This window comes from Cydia strobilella, chromosome 9, assembly GCF_947568885.1.
Source record: "Cydia strobilella chromosome 9, ilCydStro3.1, whole genome shotgun sequence".
Lineage (NCBI taxonomy): Eukaryota > Metazoa > Arthropoda > Insecta > Lepidoptera > Tortricidae > Cydia > Cydia strobilella.
The window spans coordinates 4326212-4351977 of NC_086049.1; the positions used below are offsets into that span (position 1 = coordinate 4326212).

Here is a 25766-nt window from a genome sequence, read left to right on the forward strand (position 1 = left end):
CTTAGCACTCCTCTTATCAGCTTCTAGAGTTGAACAATCTTTTCATTTATAAAGTGGTCTCCAAGCCCGCTCTGTATAGGTCTCTCATGTTTATATTTAAAGTTTAGTGACTCATGATCATATCATACAGGTAATTTTTATTAACTACAATATCGGAAAAAACGTGCAAAAATTTAACTTTAAATATGTTTTGAAGCACGTAATTTTTACGCAATATTGGCTTTAAAAAAACTGATGCGTATTATCGAAATGAGTTCACAGAGTCCAAAGTCTCTTACAGTTAGCAGAACTAAATTTCGTTGTATTTTTGTGCTTTGTCAGATACGACTTAACTCGCAGGTCCAATTTCGCTTGCTACGCCTATACATGGAGACACGTATTAAAATTAAGAAATCATTTACCGTAGATATTCTTCTTTGGTTTTTCACTGACCGAAAAAGCAGAGCTTCAATTACTTGTCAAGATTTTCCATCATCTTTTACAGTAATTTTATTTTTAATTTACTAATTAGTATATATAAAACGTAACTCTTATATACATAAACCTCACCACCAATTATTTTACTATTAAATCATAGTCAGACAGTTTAATTTTAACACCAGGATTGCATAACAGCGAGCGGATAATAAACGAGTTTATCAGAACAATCGGACCAACGTCACCGTACGTGCCTTAATGGTTCTCCACTGGACCGAAAAAGCGTATCTCACTTCAAAATCAGTATGGACTTGCTGTTTTGGAGTACTGAGGCATTATGGTACACGCACCTTTGTTATTTAAATGTAAGGATTTCACGCACCATTAAGTTTGCGAACATTGAGTGATGGTCAACGTTGTACCTTCACCAGGAAAACCTAAATGTTAGATTTGCTGAAACATTTCCACCCTTACAGGCCTGCGAGATTTTAAACTACATACTTAAGGAATTCTTAATATAACTTTACTGTGCTCCAGCAGTCCAACCAACCAGAGTTAATTGTTCAAGAAACCCATAGGTGTAAAAGGAAATTCTGACTTTCTGACTCTTGTTCGGTTATCTGTATACTATCTACATAGACAGAAACTACACCCCAGAAAAACTCAATCAGCCAAACTAATGTATACGAAAAAAATAAGTGAAGTGCGAACCGTAACAATGCAAATATGATCCCACAAGGTCTTGTCTATGAATTCTTTTCGCACATATCAATCACTACCACAGCCAACTCTATCTATCTATCATCTCATCAAGACTGCAAAGTGTCCACTTAGTAATTTTGTCTTCGATCGTGCCCCTACAACTGTCAACGCTAATAGGCACCTATAACTATTCCAAGAAGTGTTTACAGTTGGTCATTTGTGTTTCATGTAGGTTAAGTAAACGCACATTAGTAAATGTCGTAATGTAACCTAAAGACAATGGGTAAGTAAATTATCTTGAAGCACTTGAATACTCGCGTGGTTATGTAAGCTCCATGCATCCGAAATGTCAACCATGCCATGAAATCATCTGGGTCGCTTGATGTTTACTAAAAAGACGCTTTCATGATAATTATTCATTTAATAAGCTAATCATGTCATATCATGAAATCATTAACTGGATATACATACCAACTGTTGTTAAGTTCTTGCTTAGTGATTTCATTATGTAGTTGTATATGGCAACAGTTAGGAATGGAAATTAATACGAATGAAGCCGTATCTAATATCCGCCTTATTAAGTATTCAATTTATGTAGATAGTTTGAACAAATATTAGATTAAGACAAGAAATATTTCCTTGAGAATTTTATCATGATACCTATTGTTTTCATAAAAAAGTGTAGATTAAATCATAGTTTCTTTTTTGGCTAAGTGTGCTTTCCTAATCTATCGAAAATCAAATTTAATTGAACTCTAACGGGGCATGTTTTGGCAATAATAGTTAACCTAACCAAGTATCCACTTATTATTAAATAATACAGACGAATCCACTAAAGCCGAATCCATTGATGTGTCTCAACTCAAAGCCCGAGCAAAAACAACCGGTTTTAATTTCAATTTCTTCATCAAAACGAACTTCTTGTACCAGGCAAGCATAAACAGCAGGCAGACGTGTTTCGTCTACACGGACCTTCGATGTGTGAACTCTGGTCAACCGGCCGAATCGCGTAGGCGACTGATTAGAGCTTAGGGTGGTGGTAGAGCGTTCATTTGACATTAGTAGAGTTTTCAAACGTTTGGGCAAAGCGTCGTGCTCGAGATGAATGTCAAGGTGAGGCGCGCCGCGCCCGGCCGAAACGGCCCCGGCAGTCATTGACCTGGCGGGGAGAGAGCGGGGATGCGGCCCACGCGAATATACGCTACGTGCGTTTAACCTCCACAGATGTTATAGCGCCTTGGTACTTGTGGCACTCTTTGCCTGATAGTCCTTTCCACGTGAGGGATCTAACCTCAACTCGCAAGCGTATCCAGATCTTAATTCGCTACAATATATTGATGTACTGGAGAATAATGCTGTTCAGCAGACACAAAAAACTTTATAAAGCAGCCTTTGCTTACCAATCTTACCATTCGCTGCCAAGATTTAAACGTTCAAATTCACACGTTCTGTTGTATCCATCGCAAGTCACGTTTAGTGCCGATAACTGGGTATGAGTCACGTATTAGGGCAAACATTTCATAAACAAGGTGCTAACGGGCATCTGGTTGGCTTTCATGCTTAGGCATGTTCCTCTTTCTTTAGGCATGTTATTGGATTACTTACTTACCTTGGTTCGACGCGAACCAACGAGGGCGACGAGTTCCAACCACCTGATCCTATAGTTTTTAAAACCAAAGACTACTGAATCACTTATTATTCAGAAAGATGCCCGGAAGTAGCATTTGACTAATACCAAGAGAATGTGTCGATGTCGTAATTTTCGTAATAGACTGATAAGACCGCGAAGTAGCATTTTCATAGAAATATTGACTTTGCAACGGTGTTTACACATTTTAGGTCTGCATTAAGAATAAGTATGCTCAGAGCTCAAACAGTAAAGCTGTTCCGGAACTTAAACATAAAATTAAAACAATAAACCAACTGGCTGCTATTCTTTCCTAAGCTCACATCATTGTGACGTAATTTTGAATCGTGTACTTTATGTTTTACGATCCAAGGTTGCTTCTACAATAACACGTTTGATAGAAACGAGTTTGTGAAAGTAAGTTGTTAATTCTGCGCGTGGGGCATCTAAAATAGACACGTAGATCGACAGCTCATTCTCTTGCAAGTTGGTCAATTATATCTTTGCACGGTCTTTGTAGTCCATTTACAGTCGTTTGATGTGATCTGATCGGTATAAATACGAGATTTTCAAAACCATGATCCATGGAACGACTTAATCGCAAAAGAATTACTTTTTCTATCTATGGGAACAGCTATTATGGGAATGACGTGATGTGAATGATAAATCAGGAGCTTCGAACGACCTTCGCGATAATCGACATCCTGCAAATATGTCCTTCTCTCGTCTGGTTTCAAAAGCCGTTCAATAACCAATTATCACTAGTTCGGCTCCGTGAGCTGTGGACCTCGTGAACCTCCATGGTCCTCCGTGAACTCCAAAAACAAGAAAACTATATTTCACTATTGAAACTGCTCACAAAATTTCACGAGAACCGGCAGAGAAATGGGACCTGCGGAGGAGAACATCTGGACACGCGAAAGGATTTTTGCTTAAACTGAAATGGACACCATGGCTTCACTCGGTCAATTAATTTTACAGCTCAATGACTCATTATGAAGTTTAGTTTTACTGGCTTACCTTAGGTACCTAACATTTAAACCATAGAGTAACTTATACTAGAGCGGTACTGTCATAGTAAATTTTGTAACCCCAGTAAATTCACTGCCATCTGTCGACACACTTTAAAACTAAAAATGAAGATTTATAAAAATACGATAGAATGTATTTAAATATAGATAAATGATTTTTTTTATTTGCATTAATTATTTTTTTGATTTTGACCCATGTTCTTTCACTGATATGCGTTAAAATTGTTAAATAACAAACGAAACCGTCAACGCCATCTATACGACTGTAGGCCAAAACTAGTAGCGCCCTCTGAACGAGAATCAAATTTTCTTGATTTTCGAGGCACGTTTTTTCCTTAGACTGTATCCATCTATTACGGAGTTATATCTATCTTTGTTTAAACTTAGACACTGGAATGACATCAAAGTTTATTATTAAATTTTAAAGATAACAATTTTGATATTTAAATTTTTATTTGTACGAATATGGCTATCTAAATACAATAATCTACAGCTTATTTTATAGAATGATAATGATAAATTGATAAGAGTTCATTTCTTGCTTACGCGTTAGTCATTCATGAATCATAACTGTTGGGGAAAATAAAAAATATCCATCTGGTTATGGTTTTATTTATGGGATAACAATGGCTAATCAATCTATCGCAGTACAGTAATTTCAATATTCTATTTCTGATCATTAAATTTATAAGAAAATAGCAACCTGTTTTCTACCATTGTTGCTATTAGAAAGTGATCATGCATTTTGAATATTAGCAGACTATTACGTGCCAGTTGCACCATCCGCACTTGACAGACTGATCAACGTCACCCGGCGCGCCGCGGCAGTTTACTATGAAACTTTCCATAAAATAAAATTTAGTGAACTCTTTAACGATGTCAAACAGTTTGGTGCAACCGACCCTAAATCAAAATGTTCTCTGGTAAAACAGGATTTTGGAAACAAGTTTATCATCATCGTCTGTGACTCCTATAAAAACCTCGATAAAGTCGGACCAAATCTAGCACTAAAAAAATAGCACCAACTTTATTGAAACTAGTTTTACGATTTATAATAAACCTTGTCCCAAAATCGATAACTTATGCTTGAAAACATTGATTTTTAATTCTGCCCTAGTTGACTTCGTAAATTATGTAGTGTTTTCGTTGCAGCGTAGTTGTGTTGTGTTACACCAGTAAATGGAATCGGTGTAGCCTATTTCCAACAAACTGTTTATTATTGTCATTAACAGTAATATTAATTTTAATTGATCACTCCTATCATAACAAGTAGTATAATATAATATAATATAGTGACGGCAACGATGTTACCTTATGTATTCCTACTAGGTTTAGCTTTAAGATAATTGGACATCACTGGTGATCGCCACAATAAACGTCCGATTGCGAATACATGACATTGTCAAATTATAATAATTATATTAGTGGTGTAGTCAAATTATTTCAATGCAGAGGTTATCAATAGGTCATCCCAATCCTATTACCGTGACATAGGTCAATCAACCGGAGTCAACTTGGAGTGCCCTCACAAATATGCATTGCTATACAATCCTGACACGAGCTCCCCAATGTAGACTAGCCCGGGGGATGTACGGGAGAGAAAACACGGTGAAACATGGCAGTATAATAACTGCATATAAAAGAAATCAAATGATATAATCGGAGAAACTTTGCTGATATGGAGCTTTTCTTCTGACGCAACAATCTGGTCACGATTAACTATGCTAAACTTCTCTCAATCCAATTACCGTGAACCGCGACACAGGTCAATCAACCGGAGTCAACTTGGAGTGCCCTCTCAAATATGCATTGCTATTTGCTATACAATCCAACGAGTTTTGCTAGCACGAGCTCCCCAATGTAGACGGGAAAAAACACGGTGAAACGTGGCAACATAATAACTACGTGATAAAAAAAGCATGATGAGTGGGTGAAATTACGCTATGAATATTTTCTTTTCACCCAATACCAACATGCTCAAGCGTGGCTGAATTTCTCAATACGAAAAAAATTGGATGGTCATTCCAAGAGAGCGCTGCTATAAAATACATGTAATAGATAACACCTTTTACTCGCCTAACTTAAACATACTTGGGATATGTATGGGGTTAAAATACTGGTATATTTGTACCGTACCGAGGGCGCAGACAGGGTTTAAACTTTCAGACGTCGCAGACAAATTATTTGTGGTTCAAACGTAGACCCCAAGGGCTCGGAAATTGTAGTTCATGCTTGATTTGTTGCACCAATATGGCGAGAGAAATATGGTACGATTCAAGGAAGATAGATGGATAAATACTTGTAATGTAGCGTAGTGTTAACATGTCTCTGTGACTCAGCGTGTAGATAAATCAGCCTAATGACAAACAGTTACACTAAAATGTGTGAACCTAAGTAAGTAGTGGCTCTTCTCTATAACAATGCAGACATAAAATTGGATAGCTTTTCATGCAATAGCGCATTTTAGATTCTAAAAGTTCTCCTATAAGTAGAACGGAGGGCACAACTATACCGCAGGGCGGACACGCTATACATCAAAAATCACTTGCGTTTCTATGTGTGAACGGCACACATAGAAACGCAAATTAAGCAGTGGCTCTTCTCTATAACAATGCAGACATAAAATTGGATAGCTTTTCATGCAATAGCGCATTTTAGATTCTAAAAGTTCTCCTATAAGTAGAACGGAGGGCACAACTATACCACAGGGCGGACACGCTATACATCAAAAATCACTTGCGTTTCTATGTGTGAACGGCACGTCTGTATACGCGGCATGCGTATTGTGTGAGTAAGTTGCTTAAAAACAGTACTGAGCGGTCGGGAAAAGGTCGTCAATCTGCTGTCGCGGGGCGAGGTTATTCGAAATGGGGCGGGGCGGTGCGTGGCTGTTCTGTATGATAATACTATTACTTATTTTGTGACTATACCCTTATACCCTAGATGCTGCCTCTGTGTACATTCTATTAAGTCTTAAAACACTCCTAAGTCCTATACATTGAATTGTCAAAAGAGCCTCTATTTACCTGTTCGTGAAGTACTGGAAACTGATGTGGACTACTTACTTAGATGTAGCAGTGTATACTAACATAGACTAGGGGCACTTCGTAAATTTATTTATACCTAAACCTGCTCAAAAAGAAAGTAGGAGGGTTGGTTTTTACCGCCAGCGAAATACAGTATCGATGACAAACATGTATAAGGAATTTATTCGTTTCACTTACAGATGTTAAAAGTCTCGCAGCTATGTAAACATTTGACGTATGCCATAGGAATTTTACTAGTTCCATTATTTTAATGAATGAGCTAAGTTCGCCTTTGTACTGCCTATCCTTTGCCATATTTGTGTTTTGTTTATACATCAGATATGAAAACGACACAAATCCTTAGGTGTAGTGGCTTTATATTATACTATTTTTACGTGCTAAAAAATATAACCTAGTCTGGCTTCGATCATGTAGGCGTGTGATGGACGAAAGATTTGTTTTGGCACGGATAACGCTGCTTAAATGCGTCGGCAATGTGCTAAAATACTCCTCGTACTGTATATACCTATACAGTCCAGTCAGTAGGGACATATGTCCCTAATGCTGAAAGCAACCTTATGTTTAAAGATCTTCGACAAACAGTCATGATTTGTGAGAAAAATTCACTTTCCTTATAGTTACACCGCCGAAAAGGAAAGGAATAAAAAATGCCTATAAGATTTGTATGTCTTATCCAGACTGAAACTTCTGTGATTTCCGCTGTTCTCATATGTGGCGCTAGATTAAGTCAAACTCCACTGATACTGTAACAGAGAAATTTCGCCTATATAGGAACAAAAAATAAAAAAAAACCGGACAAGTGCGAGTCGGACTCGCTCACCGAGGGTTGCGTACTTTTTAGTATTTGTTGTTGTAGCGGCAACAAAAATTATCATCTGTGAAAATTTCAACTGTCTAGCTATCACGGTTCATGAGATACAGCCTGGTGAGTGGTGACTGTGGTGGTGACAGACAGACGGACAGCGGAGTCTTAGTAATAGGGTCTCGTTTTTACCCTTTGGGTACGGAATCGTAAAATGATCTCTAACCTTGAAAGGTTTTTCTTTTTATCTAATTTCAATTTAATTTGGTAAAGTAGTAATAAACATATGTTTGACATCACTTGTAGTAAGATCACTTACGCCACTGCAAATAAATCCCGTGAACGGTCTATCGTTTGACAGTCGTAACATCGGAATTTTCTATCCTTTATTGATTTCTGCAATTACTCTACAGTTTGCCCAATGCCTCGCTATTCTATCTGCAATGCAGGGAAAACTCCGGCCACCCACCCCTAGCCATCTGGACCAAACATTACTGTGTACATGTTTTGCCAGTCGTTTTTAGATTGTCGACTTAAACTTTACGATTTTCGCATATAGTTATTTGCTTTTACCCAATGTAGGAAACAAATGAAATGTGTAGTGATTCTTTTAAATAAATTTTAGAAAATGAAATAAGGGATACCTACATATTTATTATTCGGTCCAATAAACATCAGCTCGTTCGTGTATAGATATGAGATGAATTATTATGTAAATTATATCCTGAAATCTTAAAATCATCATCACATTTTGCAATGACATTTTTCACCTCCAAAAATATATACTAATGTTACCGGGAAATATCCTTATATTTATTGCCTATTTTCCGATTCTACTAGAAATGTAAATGTATCGTAAAATTTCAAGGTGGAATCCTATCATATCGTTATCGTGTTTAACATAGCGTAAGCGTCGGCAATTTCATGACACTTACGACTTTTCTGTCAACTATCCACCTCTCAGTCGATTTTAGGTGCACGTTCAGTATGAATTCAATGTTCCCTTGATTGACAAAATTTACTAGGAAAATGGTAAACTGGCCCAGGAGTATGTTACTGGGAAGTTTACCATTTTCCTAGTAAATTTTGTCCTGGGACATAGTTCTGGGAAGATATTTCAGCGGGCTATAGTGATATGCGGCTATAGTGATAATATATGTAAGTTCACAATTTACTTACCTACTAGGTACTTGTATTAGTTTTAAAATGAGCTCATCTGTCGTAAATATAGAACAGCAGTGTTTTATAAACGGGTGGTGATATAATGGACGTTCCCATGCAAACGTCAATGGAACTTATATATATGTCGTCATTCACGTTTGTTTTCATTAAAGTGCCAAGTCGTCTAGAAAGTCCTGGATATTTCTATTTATTGCAGTAATTGCTTTTTTATAACTACGCCACAATTTGTAAAATAATGAATGAAGGAGATGGTCTGTCTTTTGATAACAAGCGACTATGTAACCTATAGACTTTTGCAACGGAAGAAGGGATTTAGGTACTAGAATACTAGCACTATGCTGACATACATTTACACATTGAAGTAAAGTTTTGTGGTTTACCTCGAGTGTTAGCGCCCGACTTTAACTTGTAGAAGTATGCAGAATAATTATTCAAGCAGAATGCTATACTATACGTAACCTCTTTCAGAGCTTCATTCCACAGCGCAGTTTTCAAGCAATTTTTAAGCCTTGCTCAATAATTATACCTTACTTTACTCCACCTCCTTGAAAAACGTGATCCACGATCTCGCCATCGCACACTTAGGTATAAATCTAAATATGAATGAAACCGTTGTACGGGGAATATTTCGAGATACGATATTTGCGAGTACACTAGGCAACATACTAACGCTTTTACAGTGCTTATGTCCTTCCAATAGGGGGTATTTCAACTGGTAATTGTTTCTCACGTTGCTTGTTGTATTGTACGGTTGTATCGCCTAAGATATGTATACTTTTTCCGCCTTATTGCAACGCAGTAAGGTGCAATAATATAAAAATATCTTTGACGTTGAAGGTACTGTACGAACCTACGTATGCAAAGGCTATTTCTAGAGCAGTCACGTCGTTGATATGTTTCATGCATTAAATAAATGTTTGAACGTACTCTTTACTATCTTTGATGAATTTATGTGGTGTAGATGCTGGATCAATTTAGTGGTCTCAATAGTTCGAGAAATATAAAGGTTTTTAGGAAATATTCAGTAATGTTTTGATATGTCATACACAATTTTATTCCAAACATTGTATACTTTGATTCAATCATCACTGAGTCATGGCTAGTACAAATATTAAGTAACTGATTTTGTTATCACATATGACATCAAGAATTCCTTGAATTTGCGTCAACCTTTCCTCAATTTTATAAAACAACTTTGATTGTACTGTATGCTGAGTCCCAAAAATTTTCTCGTTTACATAATAGATTATGGCGAAGTCTAGTCCTTTTTCTTCTTGTAATTTAGGTATAAGATATGCATATGCTATTTTAACTGTCGAGGCTTCAGTATATGTTGGGTAGTTTCAAAATTATTCTGAAATGAACTGGGTTATTTAAGTTCTTAAGTCCAATTGCACCGTTTGTATACGTATCGTAGATCATTGAAATATGCTTGATGACAGCTGCCGGCGCCATATTTAACTCAAATTACTCCGATTGCCTCAGACTAATCAATCGTTTCTTTAAACAGTTCCTTGATTCGATATCTAGATAATCGTTGTATAAAGCAAGAGGACAAAACTATTTAATAACCAATAATATCGAACAGGTGGTGCAGGCAGTGTCGCTTTACACGTACTTGCTTTTCTGACTATATTCGCCGTCCCATTTATAATCCTCTAAAGAATTTAATACGCAGCGTTTTATACCGTTGCTCAATCAGGTCGGCATTAACAAATTGCAAACGACATGCGATTTAGACGTCGCCATATACGTCGACGTGATTGTGCCGTAAGTTGTATGACGTCGGATCAAACCAATATGCCATTACTTATAATTGGTGGGCACATAAGGCGTTAGGTTTTGTACATTCGCTTATGTGGCAACCTTAGAGTGCGGTATATGGAAGCGGTTCAATATATCTTCTGCGCGGAAAAGCGCAAAAGGATTGACATTTCTGTTTCACTGTTAGTAACGTAAGGTTTATGCTAAATTCCAAAAAGGGATTGCTATCTAATCTGGGTGGATACATGGTAACCGCTGTTGTGAAAAATTTGATTGTCATTTCATCAAAGCTTCCCCAAGTAGGGTCCGGGGTAGGGTACATAATTTTCATTGAAAAATCCGGGAAAAATCGGACGAATTTTAGGATGCTATCGATTAAGTTTTAATTGAAGAGATTCTTTATAAACCTTACAATTTTCACAAGAATAATTTAAAGGTTTTCAATTAAAACGTCACAGAGTAATAAATGGTATTGATTAATTGATTATATAACAAAAAGACAACGGGATTTCCTTAAACAGCAACATTATCCATTGATGATCATTACAATTTATTGTGTTTTTTTCTAAAATTTAATATTGCATTAGGTACTCTGATAAAACTATAAGCCTTAATAGAAAGGAATGGCAATAATCTAACAATTTTATTACGGTCATAACATTCAACCCGCTTATTGCCATTAGCATTTCGTTATTGCAAATGTTTAGTCCGCAATGCGAATGATGCACTACGCGAGAGGCTCGACAAAGCATTATGCTCATCACATCACTATCCATGCAATCCATTATCATAACCGCACGTTACATTTTCAAACCTAAAATCTTAAAAATACGTTCCATGGTAGCTTAGCATGTTGCTGAATATTGAACAGAACTTTAGGATAATCAGTTCTTGTCTTTGTCCCGTGATGTTCTTGAGAGACTTTAATTAATCGTTTTATTGCCTAGCGCGAAACGGAATGCTCTTCATTAGCAGCAGCTTTTAACGTCTCAAATTGAATCTGGCGAACTTTGTTAAGGCGTGTTCCGGCTCGTCTTTGTCTCGGTTCGTCTCTTTCGTTTAGCAAGTGATTATGACATTTCTTACACGGCAAATGGAGAAGGCTACATCGACTGAGGGAGCGAGTTAGCGGCTGTCGCTAAATTAATCTTAGTTGTGGCATATGCTCAATTTATTCTAGACTTCTAGAGGATTTCCATTTTTTTCTTTCCTCTACATGTTGCTACTTTAGAAAGCTTGCCCTGTCCTGCCCTGCCAAAGAAATAGATAAACGAGCATGTTATACTCCACTCGAAAAACGTTACCGTTCCTTCCTTCCTTACGAGTAACTCTTTGTGTTTCGAGTCCTATAACACCTTTATCCCTTTAAACATGTTATTACATATTCATTGCAATCTTCATAATAACTTGTGCCATCAATGCCATCATTGAAAGTAAAAGATTACGTGACTGATGATCCATCATTCTGTAGCAACGGACAATGAACGGGGAATAATGAAGAAACCGTAAGGCCGTACTTGTCAAAGACGTGCGAGTAATTCCTCAAAATTTGGTCACGGACGTTCTCTTTACGACTCTTGTCACACCAACCCCGTAATGACATGATTTGATTAGCTAGCATAGCAGATTTGGTTTTAAATGCCTTCATATAAATTGTGAAATATAATGAAATTGGGTTACAACTGTTACAAGCTTTATAGTTCTTTGCACTTTGTAAATGCCTCTTTTCTTCTTCTTCTTTTCGTTAAAATCAGTATATTTAAAAATACCAATAGGACTTTTCCGAACAAATCGGATCAAAGGCTAAATACAGTTATTTGTGCATCCAAAAAATCATATAGACCTAGGAACGTCCTTTGAAGTTAACATTGAAAACTTTTTATCTCATTAAAAGCTCCTGGCGCTAAAACATTTTTATTAATTTCTAGTTTTCACACGTGCAAGGCTCTGATGAATAGATGATTCATTGACGGTAGTATAAAAACGGGACAACATATGCACTTCATCCTCGATATTAATAGCCTATATAGTGAGTCATATCCACTCTTGAGTACAAGCTGCACACTTGCACAGCAGCTCGGTAAATAAACAACCTCATTGGCCTTTAACAGGCGTCTAAACTTTCCAACTAACAAAAGGACATGTCAGCACGACTCACGCTCCGTCCATATGTCCAGACCTTATAAGGCCGTATTTTAGCTATTTAGCCAACCATATGCCACAACACGTTGAGTAACCTGCACAAGATGGTGTAGAATTGATTAACTGTAAACGGCTTTGGTACGCAATCAACGCTCATTGAGGTCTTTTGGCTCGATTTTTTTCGGAGTTTCTTGGCCTGAGACGGACTTTTGTGGCGCTAATGCTTTGAATTTTGCGTTGCGTTACAAGATGTAAATGGAAGTGTTGGTCGCATTGTTTAACGCTAGGGAAACCATAATACACGATATTAGACCGCGCTCTGAGCTTTAGAAACATTATCGTCTTTTGCCTTATCTGCGTCATAAGGTTCCACAGGCGTGCAAAACTTGTGCATTGTTTTCCATGTTTTCCCACGAACGCTTCAGGTGTAAATAATTATAATGATGAAGCTTGACGAAGTATTTTCCAAGGGTAATAAATACGGTATGAATTTCTTCCTGAAAGGGCTACAGGATTTTAAATGATCGGCTACGGGCGCGTAACAGCCCTGGAGTTGCAACTGTTTACAATTCGGTAAGCTGTATGCACCTACGTGAGATTTTTTTTAAAGTAAGCTTTTACATAAGACCCGGAATTTCCGATAACTGCGTTGTCCATTTTTAAAGTCCTTCCAAATCCATATAAAGCAAGTATATCTTAACACCATATCAAACATGTCCAAAACGATTTGCGAGATTATCGCGTTTACGATGAAATGTTATTACAATTACGCATGGCAGTTCGCACAGAGTCACCCGGCTTGCGTAACCCTGCCGTACCTTAAATGGCATAAGTCGAGGGACCTTCGAGAAGTGGGTCGACGGTATTGCCATCTGGTTGGACTGGACAGGACACGAGGCTGTGACGTGTAATCGCCGTAACGGTACCACTCGACCGACCATCGGTTAATGATTGAAAATTCTCCAGGAATGTCGTCAGAAGGGTCAGTATGGCGATTCGACGCCATTTGTGTAGACTTATTAAGATTTCTACATTTCTTGAGAAGCATGTTTCGAATATGGTTATATGATTTGATCGGACGTTGGCTCTCTGTGTAGTTGTACGCTATTCAACGTCAAATATACTTTGCGGATGATTTGTATTAAAACGCCCGGCGAGATAATCGAGTGTGCACAGTCCCTTAAAGTCGCTTCCACCTAACACAAGATATGCATTTTTTGCCTATACATTTCTGCTTATTATTTGGGATAAAAAAGCGTACAGGCCATGTAAGCGCATACCGTAGTTCTTGCAGTTTAAAAGGTGCTACATCAGCTGATGTACTCGTATGTAGCTACATAAGAGTTGCTAATCCTATAAACTCTATGGGGTATTCTAAAAATGTCAAGCGTACTCTTACATCTATGTATCGTAACAAGAGCAACAGCTGAACAAGATTTAGACATTAGGAAAAATAAATCCTACAGTTGGATTTTCCAATTAAAATACTTTATCATAGACACAAAATACTATATCAACATTTGATCAATTCATAAATCTCTTCTACCGAGCCCTAATTAGACTGAACCGTGGCTTAACGAAGCGCAGTACAGCCTTACGTAAACAAAATTATCTGATGGCTGTTCAGTTAGTTAAACAAATAGCGTAGTTCAGGGCGGATTGCTAACACACTTAACTGACCAACTTCAGACCTTACTCCTTTGCAATAAGACTTACGAAAGGTCAATTATCTGTGTCAAAAAGGCACATTCGAAATGTAACGGACGCTAATTTGCAAAGAATTGATCATTTGAATCGATTTCAATGATTCATGACATGGCCAGAAGCGGTAGGTGTGTTTTCGGCGTAATAGTTAACCATTTATTTGGTCCAACCGCGTCATTGCTTAATATGCTGAAAGTGTCGGCGACAAAAGAACATTATGTCATGTCATAAAAAGATTGAAGTCATGTCTGAATTATACTTCTGATAAAGATTGCGAGTGCTTGGGGACTGAGACGCACCGCACTTAAAGGTGCCTTTTGTCTGCGTCACGACTAAAATAAATCGCACCAAGGGGCATTTTGCCTGACATTACTGAGCATTTCGCAGAACTTTCGAGCAGGTTCTCACATCAAAATGGTGCTGTATTTTAAAAGCGCGAATACTTTAAAAAGGCAAATAAGAAACATTCTAGTCTTCCTCCATTATCTCCAGAATGCGGTTCCATCTCACGCGATGACATCACGCCGATATTACGTTTATTCATCCATTGTCACGCGACGTGGTACACCTATTGTTTATACGCTATCACTCTTCCTATACGTTTGTTATCAAACATGACCTTTGTTTTATATGTGCGGGTATTGCGCGCTTTCTCAGATTATGGAATATTATAATAGTTACAGCACTTGTTATAATAACTGTAATGTCGGAATCAAGTCACACGAACCTAGCCGCCGCCATACAATCGAGGTCAATAATATCAAGAAGAGTCGCTCTCATAATAAAAAGAAATTAGAGCGAGTAGAAGTTTTATTTTCCTTTTATAAAAATATATATGTTACGTTTAATGTTCAAGCCAAGTTTCATGTAATTTAAATGTGCCATTTTCAACCAAAAGGGTACTTATTGTCGGTTGTTAATAAGGCGCTATTTCCATATAGCTTCAATTCGAAATCAACCTTATCGACAAGCGACAATGTGGTACCTTTTGGTTGAAAACGTCACAAATGTCGTTTTAAAATTAGAGCGTAACTTCGATTGTATGGAAGCGGCTTTTTGGCGGCGGTTTCGTGTGACTCCTAAACTAAGTATGTATACGCTACGGGTCTCTATTGTTTCCCAATAATTTAATTTTTTCTCAGAAACGCGTAACTTTTCAGGATTGCCATAAAAAACTTGACCTATCTATAGGATAACCTTACGAAAATCCTGAAATGTTAACGGTTTCAGAATTATGACTAATGATAATTTGACAATCATTACATTATGACTTTCAATAACAAAGGGATCCGATACGGTACGCTAGTAGTACGCTGTTAGCCGCCCACAGGGTATCTATTACTTTGTACGAATAATGTCTATGATATGCTTTTAAGCATTATGTCTGAGTCTTGTAAGTAGTTAATTCGTTAAAATTTTCAAGCCTGAGTAATGACTAGAGTTAGACCAAGAAAAGTCTGTAACGATTTTGATAGCAATAGCACTGCGTGCAAATGTTGTTTTAAATGTCAAACTTCTATGAAATTATGACGTATAAATAAAACTTGTACTGTGTAGTATGCGTATGCTATCAAAATCGTTGCAGACTTTTCTTGGTCTAACCCTAACTTTCTTTGACTGTAGGTAAGTAAGTGAAATGATTAATCTTTACTGCACCCCAAATGAAAACAAATCCAAAAACCGATTTACAATGTAAATAAAGGTTGCAACAGGCGGTCTTATCGCTGTTGCTTTGCGGTATTCGATTTTTTATCTTCTTGATTAGAATCTAAAATATAGTTATTTGTAGGATTTATACACCGTGTTTTTTTAACTACGTTAATTTCAAGGGTGCAATCCTGAGCTTAAATTAATTTGATTTCTCAAAGACAGTATTCTAATTAATACCATTTTGAAGATAATCAATAAATTAATTTTATCTGATAAAGCCATTACGAGTGTGTACACTTGCCTTACGGCCTGTGTACATATTTATTAGTGTTTAGTACGAGTTCATATTTGCTAGTAAAATAAACGCAAGTACTATCTCGGCCTAACGAATCTACCTATGTTCGCAATGACATTGATATGTCATGGTTTGATTGCCTAAGATATAATGTCTGTGTTACAACACTTACAACAACGCTATACAGGGTGGCTTAAAATAAGTGCATTCCCGTTGCCAGGGAGGTTTTGGGATTATACTGAACAACTTTTACTATGGGACCAACCACATAATCGCAAAAAAATATATACCCTCCAATATAAAATGGACCAGCCAAAATGTATGAAACAGCCAAATTTTTTGTATATGCAGCAGCTAATAAAAAATCCAAAACGACAATAGGGATGAATGTTGAATTTTATAACAAAATCTAGTAAAATAGATAGCAAATGAACAATTTATTACAATAATGTGAATATTAAAATAATATATGAAAATAATACAAACATACAGGACCTGAAAGTTTCAAAATTTAAGTTTTTTTTAACTTCCAAAAAGGAAAAAAGTAAGGGTAACCGATTCCTTCCTTTTTTCCAACAAAAGATTGTACAACAGCTATATACATAAACGCAATATTTAACCGACAAAAACGCAATTTTCTCGTTTTGTCCATACTTCAAGATGGGCTCTCACTGACCTTGACGTTACGTTCACTTATCGTTTTGTTAGGAGCGTTTCGCGAGTGAAGTACGACTGTCGGACTTTGACTATCATTTCTGACTTTTGTATTGCTTTAATGCAATGGGTCCCATATAGACATTTGATCCTAAAAACAAACTTGATCGATTGATACCATTAATGATAATTTGTCATCAAGCCTATTACCTATAGCCCCTATAGGTACCATTTAGTTTTCTTATGTACGCCGAAGTTAACACCGTGTATCTTATGATTGCGATAACGATATCATTGACTATCCATTGCACATTTCTAATCTTATTTTTTATTTGCAGGTAAGTTCCCGATAACTTCTGCTTACATAAGAAGCAATAGTCAATCAGTGAGATTTTAATACGTTTTTTCTGAGAAGGACTACCGTCGAGTTCATAAATATGTACTTAATTTTTTTTCACCTTATTGAAATGGATTAAGGTGAAGAAATATAAACATATTTATGAACTTACGGTACAGTACGGCTGTTATTTGTACAGATATAATTGTCATTGTAATCACATTACGTGTAAGCAAAGAATGCGGCGATTTTGGATATAATACAGCAACAACCCAAGAAAATCCAGTTTACAAAGGCTTTTCAGTTTTGTGGATTATATAGTTCTAATATAAGAAACGAAAGCTTGTTTTGTGCGACGTCCATCTGTTTCTGTCAACGGCCACTTAAAATCGTAAATTGTAACTCCAGTCAATTCAAATGCTTATCTAAATAAGCACTAAAGCTACAGATAGATAACCACTTCAAATTTCCGCCTCCTCTACATGATTTTAATTATTTTATTGGCTCCTAATATCGAGGTTTCACGTTATCTGAGGTAACACGAGAGAGGTCGGACCGGTTATGGTACCGTTCGGTTTCGGGTAATGGGTCACAGGAACTGTTGGGTTTTAATGGAACTGCCTTTTTTGTTGATTCCACTTGATTTAAGGAGTTGAATGAGGATATCGTAACAGGGAAGATAAATGTCGCTGTTTTGAGTTCTCTACTCAGGTTGTTTTTATTTTATAATTTATTTTATTATATATAATTTATTATGGAGATTAACACAAACATGATGTATAGTTGGTCAAACCAAATTGTCAGTAAATATAAGAATAAAAAAAACTATACATCCTTTTCTTTTGGGTGCTAGTACTAGTGTAAGAAAAATATAGTATGATTCTCTCTCTCATGTTTGAAATGAGACAGCCCTTTGCCAAAATATACATTATAAGCATATACAGTCAAATTTAGATTATATATTTGAATACAGATGTTACCTTAATTAAGAGTACGAACACAAATACCATTACAGAGGTTTTACAAATACATGCTTATAACAATAGTGGTTACTTTTTGTCAAGAGTTTGAACCTTTGGTGTTGTATCTTAATTCATAATTTTCGAATAGTGATTGAACAAAAACCTTAAACTCCTATATAATATCTTTCAATAGTTCCACTACAGTACACAACAAATTTTTGATTTTGATTGTCAGAGTACTTAGCTACCTATCTATTAGTGGCTTTCACTATCACGATGTTTAATCAAGTCATTATGACACATACACACATGGTAATGTTATGATCACCTGTAGTTAAGATCGGAACGACTATAATTATCTCTCTGAAATCAACTAGCTCGCATCTGTTTATCGATTTAAACTCCACTTATCTTTAGTAAGCACTTAGTTCTAGGGCTATAGTTGACTAGTACTTTTTACATTCTGTTGGAAGTAGACCTAAGCGTATTGCCTGTTATCTGAAACTGATCTGCTGGAAAAATAGAATTTTCTAGGCGGCTGTATTTCCTGACATGACCTTGGCCTTTTAAAGAAGAAATTGGATAAGCTATGAACCGATGAAGTTTACACCTTATGGTCTGGTCAGACCCTATCACTTGGAAAAATTATTCAAACAGGTCAATAGCTGGCACTGTAAAAAAAAAACAAGCTAAGCCTACGACAAATTCATGAATCTTCCGTTACATCAGTTTGTTCCTTCTCGATTATTCGCTTTATTGTCTCTGTTATACTGTGATGCCGGCTCTTTTGTAATTGCAATGCTCTTTATATAACGTTCCGTTATTCACGTTATTGCAATAGCGCGCGTTGGTCATTGTCGTCTGGTTCTGTAACAGGGTTCGGAGGTTGACCGGCTTTGTTCTTAATGCAACCTCATTACGTTTTTTCTTTACGAACTGACAGGCTATTGATTCTAGCCTTACCTAATGGAGTGTGCTGATTAACGCCCTAAAGATAATTTAAGAATTAATCATTCCCCGCTACTTGGTTGGTGATGGACGGCGAAGATGGAATCACGAGTAGCTCGTTCAATTACTTTAATATTTATTTTTGGTTACACCTATTGAATTGTGATGGAGAAGTTCATTTTGTCCTGTTCTCATGGATTTGCCCATTCTTGGCTCGCTGTTTCATTTCTTAGCTTTGCTATTTTCTTAGGTCATCCCCATTTCCGCTTGTATTGCTGCAAAAGTTTTGTTATACATTTTTGTGACTGATATGAGTTTAAAGCTTCTTTTGGCATGTTTTTAAATGTTTACATGATGAGTACTTAACAAATGAACTTTAGGGCCATAGTTATTAAATTTGACATGTTCTGAAACTTAAAATACTGCTACTAAACATACGACGGACAATCCCACCTGTTTGGAATTTAAATCAACGCGCCCAACCAATTTAAATTACAATCCACTAATAAAGTCCTTAACATACCTTGTTCTTTTTTAGTCCTAATCTCTTGGCAATAAGAACTCCTGATTTAGAGAACGTTAAATATCCAACCGCAAATGTAACAAGGTGCGCCAAGGACATTACTTAACGTTTAGCTAGTTGTTTCAACGTTTTTTCGACCAGTTCGTGCGGTGATCCTGGCTCCCCCCTACCCGGCACCCCCCAATGTCCTCACGAGACCAAGGTCGGTGCTCGGACGCGGTCCCAATTTAAATTTTTGTATTTCGAATGACAATGGGGCTGTTTGATACCGGATATTTGAAAGTGCCAGTAAATTTGCGAGCTTACATTCCTTTGGATTATTGTTGTTTTTCTCTCTTAATAAGCCGTTTTTTTATTGAGGTTCAATATGGGTTCAGTTCGTTCTTGGAATGCGATGTGATTCATGTGATCATATGTTGCACTTATTAGTATTTTTTTTTGGCAAAACTAAGATACCAAAAAAATGTTGATTCTGAGGATTTTTATTTATTTCATACTTCCTTCGATTTGAAATAAATTTTGCGTTTTGAATTAAACCTTCCTTTACTGAGCTGAGTCAGTCAATGGAGAATAAATCTGCTTATGCTTCGGGCAATGTGAATTTGTCTTCTGAAATTAGTGATTATTTTACATAGCAGTTATTTTTGGGCAGTTCGGCAGGACATATTGATGGTCTATAAACTAAAAGTAATTTACTAGCATCCACGTATCAACATTTATTTTGGACCTTCGAATAATTCAGATTGCAATCAATATGCAAGCAAATGTGCCTAGGCTGACGATGTTGCAAATTGAAAAATTATAAACTGATGATGTATTTGGAATTTTATTATTTTACCAATGTGCAAGATGACGAATAGAACGCAATTTACATTTCAATATGACTTGATGTATAATGGCCTATTTTGGGAAACAACGAAATCGGAATATGGCATATCTACAGGTATTTCCTATTATATGTTTTCATCAGCGTGCACAAAGGAGCTCGTTAATAATAACAATTCATAATCAAGGAAAATGAACTCTAGCTCCATTGCCGGTAACTATGGATTGTATTCGTCTGTTCGAGCGTTCATTCTCTCAAAACACGACGGCTATTAAATTCCTGTGGTCACTGATTAATCATACATTTTTCCGCATTAGCATGTATGTGACCAGGCCATAACTTTAGTATGCTCATTTAAAATTTAAATTACTTTAATGTTTATTACTAAATGTGGAAATGTGGTTATTTCTATAGTTACTAATTAATTTGTTATCAACTTAACTATCAAAATTTAATTAAACATTAATAAACCACAATGAATTGCTTGCCATTGGAGACGAAATCCATGATCTACTCTGAATTGAAGAAAACTAATTTTACTGAAGTCAACTGGGTTATAAAGCGCAAACCTTTTTTTATCATCTTGACGTATACAAATAATAGCATCGAAAAAATATATGTATTAAACCTACTAATGATTTTACACTACGCGCACAATATAGCAACGTTATAATTTAATAATCTTGTGGGGTGAACGACCGCACCAAAATGTGCGAGTGTCATTGTGTGGGACAACAGGATAATTGAACGATTATACGAGCCAATGCCGTTGATTTAGTTAACTATTTATTGAAAGTTACTTCCATACATCTGTGGACTGGTTGATTCTGGCCAGTGGCATAGCAATTAATACAGTCTGTCGAGCAGCGAGAATTTAGTCTTGGGATTCTACTTAACTTTGCATTTGGTTACAGTTGATATGCAGATCATGTTTTAATTTGGTCATTATTCCGAATATAATTTGATAGACAGACATTTTTGAAGGCGCTTTCGTTATCTGGTAGAAAGTTCGTCCACCAAAAAACGAAAATTCGTCATGGTTGACAAAATTATAAAGAAGCATAGTTCTATATAATTTGAAATGTAGCCGCTTGGGTCAAACCTCTTAGGTTAGACGGAGATCCTAAAATATGGTTGTAATTGAAATCATATATTTATCTAGATTTTATAAGAACCGGTCCGTAGTTGACGAAATGTTATTTGCATTGATCCCTTGAACAAATTGTACGTATGGTGAATCGGTGCGAAGTATATTTAAACGATTATCAAGGGCTTGTTAGAATTGACAGGCATTTCTGAATAACGCCATTAGTCTCTAATTTAAATACACTAGCAATAACAAGAGCGACGACATACGAGTAAGACACGGGCATGTTTGATTACAACACGTATTTTTTATTCATGTCAATAGACTCGCCTTAAACACGTGTAAGATCAGAATCTTCTCGCATTGTGCTGACAGATACACAATTAAATGTCCAATGGACCGATGGTAAACTTTTTACAAGCTTTTATTTAAATTGCAATGTTCCTATATAAGTACTTACCTATCTCAGACGGTTGGTCATCGAGAAATTGTGCGGTAATTTTATAGTAGAAGCTAGCAGAGTTTGGGGACTTGAACTAGTTTAAACAGCCTCAGTAAAACGGTATATCTATGAGAAGTGTTCAAAATTGCCAAACCATTTTCGACCGCTTGTTGGTGAAATAGTTATGAAAGACCGATGACAATGCATTATTAAGATGACATCGAGCTGATCTGACGATAGAGACCGGATATGGCCATTGGAACTCTGATAAAACAACGCAACCTCATTATAACTTTAGCCTAGCTCACTATTTTATGTAGGGTAAGTTGGTTGACAGAGGTTTGGTGGTTGGTGGTGTACAGTAATTATCGCAAATTCTGAGAAAAGGCAAAATATATCTAATACTCTTTTCGGCATAAAAGGTGCCCCTTGGCAACAAGTTTTTAGTAACCTAAGTAAATATTCAATAAAGTGAACACAATGACAAAGAGATCTGTTTAAGTGAATTTGCTGCGTGGGCAAATATTTACGATTATTAAAGTTTAATGTGTTTATCCGAAATATATAGTTGTATGAATCCATTTATATTTTTTCTTTCTAACTAATTTAATAAGGTACTTCTACATGACATTGATTGACTCGTTGATTATTTTTTTAATTTAAATTTATTTTGTTATTGAGGCGTGGATCGACTGGATCAGGTTGACAGTTGGCCAAAGCTCGCTAAAGGAACCCTGACAATGTGACAATGCAATTTTTTTTGCGAATAAAAAGTTAATTTTGCTTTAAAAATGCCTGGAGAAATTTCCTTTGTAGGAAAACACTGTAATAGGGGCTTAAGACTTGTCTAATTAGGATGTTTCCTAATCTGAAATTAGAAAATGTGTATTATAAATTTTTTTTTAACTTATTTACTTAGTATATTCATTGACCAAATATTTCTTTTCAAGAAGATCGCAAGTCGTTTGAGCATATAATAACCAACGAGTCCAATAATTTAGCAGATGATTTCCATATTTGATTTAATGCAGACCACCGGGTGATTTCGTGAACCCACCCCTTGTCGCACAGTGAGTCAATTCCCATTTTTCATTTAAAAGTGTTACTTACTGCTGTGGCGCGACGACCCGAAGTGGATCTTGGCCTCCGACACCAAAGACCGCCATGCCCTCTGTCCAAAGCCGTTTCTGTCCAGTCGACGGCCAACGGCGGCGGACGGGAAAAGTGTTACTTGCACTAAATGGTAAGAATGGTTAAGATTTTGAAGTATAACATAATGAAAGTTGAATAATAATTTACAATACTTCACAAATCAAATATGTACGAGTATCACAGTTATTACTCGAGATACGGGCATTAGGAAATGGAGTAATCTAGTATCAACCATCTTACCCTACACATAAACAATGGGATGGCATAGCTTTAACGTGGAGTCTCACAAAATAATTACACACCCAAGTATGCTTTGAATCCCCCAAGCACTATAACCCTCTGTCATCACGTAACATCAATATCGCTTACAAAGAGATGCTTCAAACTTACAACTACTTAGTCTAGACGCATCACCTTTATAGGACTAGGATGCAGTATTTTAACAACGTCAATACTTTTCCATCTCAAAACAAAATTCAATCTTGTCCTTTTCATATAAGGTTTATAATTGACTGAATCGTTTTCCTTGAAAATGTTGCCTCTGTTTGTTTAATTATGGACTTTATTCCTTAGGACTTGGGTGTTTTGTTAATGCTAGTATGTGCCTGTAGGAATTCATCCTGCATTTGATAGCTGCGGTTGGCATCCAGCCAGTGTTAGGCGCTATTTCAACAGCTAGCCGACCACGGCCGAGGTCGAGACAAAGTTTACGGAGAACCAGTATCAGCACGCTCTACTTTTCTAGTGTTGGTAAAGTCACTGTCGAAAGTAGAGTTCGTCTCAACTTGATAAGAGAATTGAGAGTCTTCTGTATTATCATAGTTTTAAGTACCACCAAAGTTGACGACGTAGTCTGTTAAAGCCTCTATAGTTGTTCACAAACCAACAACTACCGGGACAAATGCAATTCTAGGAAAGGGATGAGTACATGTGTGACTTGTTAATTACCCCTAGACACAAGAATATGAGTCCTTTTGGAATCCCGCTCCAAAAAGACCCGTAAAAGGAAAGGGACTCTACTCACGCCAGTCACGAGTAACAACTCTGAACTAGCATATAAAACTAGATAGATAGATAGATAGATAAAAACTTTATTCATTTCCACAACATACATGGTACATAGAAAACATGCAGCTTAGAATTACACTTAAAAACTAGTTTAACTAACTGGTAAACCATACTCAACTGGTTCTCTGAGACTTCAGAGAGTTTCCTAAAAGGTGATTAGGATTCTCTGACTATAAGACTCCAGTTCTTACCAGCTCCTGTGCTCTTAGTATTGTGTGGTGTTGTTACGGATCTCATGGTCACGTTGCTGACAACACTCCCGTGCTCGCGAAGCTTACGGGAACACACGGCCTTGCCTCTAAGGTGCATATTGACTGTTTAGCGGTCGTAAAACGTGTGATGTTAGCTTCAGTAGGGATAAGCATTAATTCGTGTTCGGGGTGATCTGTGAAGCTTTAAGACCGTATTCGTAGGTTAATAGATTAAGACACGTATGCCGTTAGTTGTCAACATAAGTTTCTGGGAAGAAACACTTAGTAAAAGTTTTTTCGACATAAGTAGGTAGTAGGTATTGGATTGTTATCGAACTGACATAAGACTGCGAGTATTGCGAATTGCACCTCAACTGGACATCAGCAAGTAGTTAAAGACAATACCTACATACGGACATTTCGGACGTAAAACTTATTGTAAGCTCTGCTAAGCTTTTGCGGTAGGCCAGTGCAACTTCCATTTGTCTGATTAATAATGTCGGTACACCTGTTTTAAAACCCGAAATCATTAGAAAATTCATTCATAGCAAAAATACCCAAAATGTTCTAACGAGTGATTCTATTTATATCCACAATCATCAACCTCTAACCGATGAGTCATTTTAACGGTCGTCCTAACCTTGCAAAACTAAATGTCATTATGTCTCACTACATCATAACGCAGATAAGACCTTTTTTTGTTTCAAGCAGCTTGTAGTTTTTTTTTACATGTTTCTAATAAAATCGACATGCGCACGAGCTCAGTGTGAATTGTTGTCATCATAATGACTATTTTAATCGGTTAACTAACCATTACGATAAAACATTAGTGTGGCTGCTTATAGTGCTTATATCAAAATTTCTGTAGGTCCTAAATTTTTCTACTTATTGAATCTTAGTTCCTTTTAGAAAAAACTCGAAAGTTAATTAACATTATTATTTTTTACCTAAAATGTATTTAGCGAGTTTTGTGATGTTTTGACTGCTACGTTGATATGCGTCTAATTTTAACAACTAATTTTATATGACGCTTAGGTGTAGAGTGTAGGTATCAGGGTTTTAAACTATTTTTAACTAGGGTTTTAAAAAGGATAAATACTAGTTCGGGGATCATGCAGTACGTAGGATTTCACAAATCATTCAGAATTATCTACACACGAATGGTTAGACCGACGGAGTAACACACGATTGACGATAATGACATAAGTGTCAT

The 25766-nt window shown here is 36.5% G+C and overlaps 2 protein-coding genes across 4 annotated transcripts in view; both read left to right on the top strand.

Annotated features, from left to right (window-relative positions):
• Positions 1-25766, top strand: part of LOC134744097 (protein C10-like) — a 195779-nt gene that overhangs the window by 22729 nt on the left and 147284 nt on the right. The window lies entirely within an intron of this gene.
• The window catches only part of LOC134744079 (myosin heavy chain, non-muscle), an 84332-nt gene that overhangs the window by 3675 nt on the left and 54891 nt on the right, over positions 1-25766 (top strand). The gene's annotated exons all lie outside the window — the stretch shown is intronic.